Source organism: Squalius cephalus, assembly GCF_949319135.1.
Source record: "Squalius cephalus genome assembly, chromosome: 3".
Taxonomy (NCBI): domain Eukaryota; kingdom Metazoa; phylum Chordata; class Actinopteri; order Cypriniformes; family Leuciscidae; genus Squalius; species Squalius cephalus.
In genome coordinates, this window is record NC_137124.1 from 56,277,101 (window position 1) to 56,282,552 (window position 5,452).

Below are 5,452 nucleotides of genomic sequence, written 5' to 3' on the forward strand. Positions count from 1 at the left end.
CCTGTATTTTGTTCTTTCTGTTCTAAGAGCAACTTGTTGATTAAGTGTCTCTGTTAACTGTCTATACAGGCAAATCAGATTTTATCATTATTATAGCATGCTTTGTATCAAACAAACTTTATATGAAATCACATTTTATAAGAGGACCACACAAGCCTGTGCTTTAGATCTTACACAAGTGTCTAATTTTCAACACAGTCTATTTAGCAAGACCATGTTATAGGTGATTATATGGACTTCCTCAGCCTCCAGGAAAGTAGATTAACACACACACACACACACACACACTCTCTCTCTCTCTCTCTCTCTCTCTCTCTCTCTCTCTCTCTCTGTCACACACACACTTTCCACTGATTAGGGGGCTAAACATACACACCTAAAACAGAATGTAAGTCTGTCTGACCTTGTGCTGAACACACATCAGAGTGACACAATCATTCCCCTCATCTTCCAAACAAACACAGAGTTCCCTTACACGGTTTGTTTACCTTTCCTCTAGATGTGCTGTCCCTCAGTGAGGGTTTTCAGAAATCCTTCCAATATCATTCTAATATTTCGATTTGCTGCTCAAAATATTTGAGTATTATATTTAATATTTCTAATTATTATCAATGTTGAAAACAGTTTTTGCTGCTTAAAGGACGTACTTCACAGCTGCTTTCAAAAAATCTTGGCTGCCACCTTGCTTTAGTAGGAAATACTTCTTAACAAACTACTAACGTTAGGTGTCGACATGTAGGCTTGTTGCCGGATGCAAGAATTTAAAGAGTGAACGTTTAGCGGGAGTGAGATTACTTTCGGTTTCCAGTGAAGGGTTAATCGGGTTATGCAAACTTCTCCGTTTTAAGCATATCGTTGTAGTGTAAACGCACCCTGAGGCCAAACAGAAACTTGCGTTCTGACTGTTCTGCCCAACCTCCCGAAGCGAAACGCCGTCATGTACAGGTAAGAAAACTGTTGCCATAGAGTTCCATTTTTACCAGAATGCTGTTTAAAGAGTAAAGTTAGCCTACGAATCAATTTTCAGTGATAAACCTACTCTAACAATAACTGTTCTGTTAATAATCCTGCTGTCCGTGGGTGGGGAATGGGATACTAAAATGCGGAAATATAATCTGTTGTTTTCACAAAAGCTGGAGCTGTCAAAATTAAACGTCAATTTTGCTGACAAATAAACGTGAATTTTGGTCCAGTTAATACAGAGAACGAGTAAACGTTGTTCATTTACTTACTGCAGACATAACAATACAAAGCGAGTTGAAAATCGGCGGAATTGCAGTTGAATATTTTTGTGGAAACCAACTACCATTCAAAAGATTAGGGTAAGCAAGCAGGCCATAGAGATAGAGTTGTTATTACTATACTAGTACTATAACTATACAACTTTGCTACATCTCTATATGGCTCGGAGCTATTGTAAGAATTAAGACTTTAATAGCCTACTTGTTGTTGTTGTTTTTTAGGAAGGATGTATTAAATTGATCAAAAGTGACAGTAGAGGCATTTATAATGTCTGTATTTATTTTTTAAATAAATGCAGTTCTTTTGAACTTTCAAAGAATCCCTTCAAAGAAAAAAATGTATTACGTTTTCCACATATAATATTATCAATGATAATAAGAAACATTATTAACAATTAAGCACCAGTATTGATTAAAAAAAAAAAAAAAAAAAAAAAAAAAACTGAGCAACAAATCAGAATATTAGAATGATTTCTGAAGGATCATGCAACACTAAAGACTGGATTAATGATGCTGAAAATTCAATATGGAAATATTTGCATGGCTTTCTAACATTTACAGATGGAAAATGAAAATATACCTGTGAAATGTTAAGTTCTGCAGTGAGGAAAACACATCTCAAACGCATTAAAGAGCGCAAGTATCTATCTGTCAGTCAGCACGTATGTCAGAGCATCTGACAGGGGCAAGCTTCTTTAAAATATTCGTGTTATATCTTGCCAGTTATTTTGAAGCCCTTAATATAAAGCATGGCTCATGTTTATGACAAATTAGATTATGCACTCTGCACTCACTCTGCTTCCTCTGTCATTTTTCAGATGCGCTCGTATCAAACTACTGTATATCGATATAAACGGTATTGCCTCATTACATCGTTTATAAAATAATATATCGATCGATATATTGTACAAATTCAATATACCATCCAGCCATAGGCGGGACTTGATTTTGTCCATGGGGAATTGATTGGATGTTTGGATGGATGTGGTTTGCTATTGGTTGATCTCATGTGGGTGACAGGTTGCCCCGCCCTCGTCATCAGAGAAGAGATGTCACTGCAAGAGGGAGGGGAAGTTATTTTGATTCAAGATTATAAGAGCACATGGGTTTTAAAAAATTATGATGTGCACGGATATTACAATATTCCATAAAAAACAAGAATTGTTTTGATTTCATGGTGACTTTAATGCGTTTACACCATGCTATTCGTCCACCTATTTCAGTGAGATTGTCAAACTTAAAGGGATATTTCACTGCTGGAAAGATGAATGTGTATTTAAATTGGGTCATTTATGTAGTAGAAATGTGAAATTATTTTAGAAGTTGGTGCCTTCTAGACTGAGAAAAGCCAGACAATGTATTTTTGGCTCATGTGGATGAAAGACAACAACTCCCAGAATGCACTTGCTTCGCTGCCCTACGAGGCCACTCCCATGCCACGCCTACCGGTTACAGAGAGCAGTATCGGAAGAAATTATACGACTAGTCGACTACTAGTCGACTCGAAACTGAAAAGACGGCGTTTTATCGTGAGATCCCCCTATGGGCGGGATGAAGACATGCGGAACGAGCTCCTCCTACTGGCTGTAGTCTCTCGCCTCTGGACAAAAAAGCTAAATGACGATTTTTGTGTCATCTGAGGTTTTTTTCCAGACACACAATACAGAAATCTCTCGTCTCAGGGGGACATGAGGGAGGGAAGCACGGTCATTCGAAAATACTACCGGGTTTCTACTGATACAAAGCTAAATGCTAATCGGTGAAGTATCCTTTTAAATCAGGACTGTCATTGTCAGAATTGCTTAGATAGCAGGGCTTTCATAAATTCCCTTAAACATTCAAAACTAGATTATTGATCTTTTTGAAGTGTAGTTTACACAGCCTGATTGTGAAGGCTTTAAATAATAAACAAGCTGTTCTTCTGAGGAATGCCTTTGTCAGCTGTGAGGAGATCCATATTGCTCTGGAATGTGTGGAGTTGCCAAAGAGATTTTCAACTCAGTTGTCAAATAACAACTCTTTGCCTAAGTGCTAAATTCAAATTCATTATTTTAAATGTACCCCTAAAGAAATGAAAGTACTTCTGTCAAACAAGCTTAAAATAATGCAAGATAAAGACTCATCGGTGGCTGTTTTCCCATTGAGTATAAACTGCCTTTATTTCACAAGCTAAACATTCATGGCAGCTTCGCAGAAGATCGCGAAGACCAATTATATATCTATGCTTCTCTCAAACACAGGTCAACAGGTGGGAGTATATTATTCAGGTAGCAGTATTGTCTTGTGTTTTATTTTTTGCTGATGTGTGTTGTTCGCAACACACTTCCGTGTTCTGTAAAACAGGTTGCATCGCTTCCGATTTAGGTCTTTAATGCTGTTAAATATTGAGCTGTTTTACTCAAGATGCCTTTAAAGGAGCTACCAAAGATGAACATAACCAATGTCAATCACATATGCCGGTTGACATATAAAATGTTTTTGAAAAAAGTAGCCAACCTCCAGCATTTAAAAAAAAAAAAAAATCATTTTCACAAAAGTTTCATGGCCCCCAGAATATATAGTTGTAGAAATATCTGAACATTCAATATAGGCTATAAGAAAGAACAGAGCCTCTGCTTTTAAACAACAACAACAAAACAGTTTTACTCTAGCTTCATGCATTCTTTTTCATCAACACTTAATGTGGGTAAGTTTCATAAAAAAGCACCATTTTGAGCAAAAAGCTGAGAAAATCGTAGACTACGTCCACATCGTATTCAGAACGAGGATAAAAAAACAGACGGAGTAGATCGAGACCATCATAGTTTCACAGTCCTGGGTCACATTTCATTCAGTAACATTAGGCAGTTTTCATTTATGCTGTTTAAAGTTGATGATCACATTATTTTATGCATCTGCTTAAATATGATATTGCTTGTTTCTGCTTCTTTTTTCGCATATGTTTTGATCAGGAGATTCTGTACTTTTTCAGAAGATGTGTAATAGCGCCTCCTACCGTATAACAGTGAAAACACGGAAAGCTGGAAAATTCTGTAAATAGCGGGGAAAGAGTTAAAACCAAATAACATGGCAACAATAAAAACAAATCTAGTTAGTTAGTTTATCAGCTTAAAAGTCCATAGCTATTGCTGTCAATTCATGCTGCTAACACTTTCTCAGACAACCGGATGCGATGAAACCAGTTTTCCTGTGACGTTCGGCATAAAGCCTTTTCGGTTCATTATCATACCTCTCAAACGGAGTCAGAGGGATGGGTTCCCCATCATAAACCCATACAGGTTTGAACAATGCTGACAGCTGTAAAAAGTTATGTCAGGCACATCACAGTGATGTCAGGTATGTGAGCAATGCCACTTTCTGTTAGTTCTCCCATGCTTATCTCGTCTCGGCAACCTGCTTGTTTGATGATTGAGAGTTTTCCCATTACTAGTTCTTTTGAGGGTTTTGCATGTGGAATTTGCAGATTGTAAGGCCTTGCCTCCCACCGCATTCTTTACTTGCTCACACACAGAGTTCTCATTACACAGCGCTGTATTTTAAGTGTCCTACCCCATTTCTGTCAGCTACAGCAGTCAGTCAGAAATGCAGTTCTCACCATGGCTTGGAATTGGTGTTCGTAGGGAGTAAACATGCCGATAGGAAGATTATAACTTCATAGAGGTGCTGCAAGCCTGAGTCACCATGCAAATCATTCCGTTTTATCATAAATCCTAATGGTTGTCAGGAAGGTATTGAAGCGGAGCTTGGGCATGTGTTGATCTCATAACGTTGAAGGCTTTAAACTTTCAGCTGTCACCTGTCAGGTAGCCTGGCTTACATTCCTTAAGCTTCAACTTCCACCTGCGGCTCCTGATGTTAGCTAGGTCAACAGAATTATATTTGGCCTTCAGCAGGAACATCTCACCTGCTTATGAGTGCAGTTAAGGGTCATCAACAGTCTTTTTAACACAGTTTGTGCTGAGACAACAATCAATTAACCATTTGTTGGTCTCCAAAAATTGTAAACCGCTCATTGCTCTGTTTGTTTGAGCAGACCAACATAACAATATTGACTCATCCAATAGCATGATATTGGGGTGGGATTATCTGTTTGACTGAAAACATTGTAAACGGGAAGAAAAAAGGTCCTTACTTTTTGCTGCCATTACTAACACTAAAATTACACGCATCAGCATTGCATTTTCTTGATTCGATTGATCTCATTCACTGTA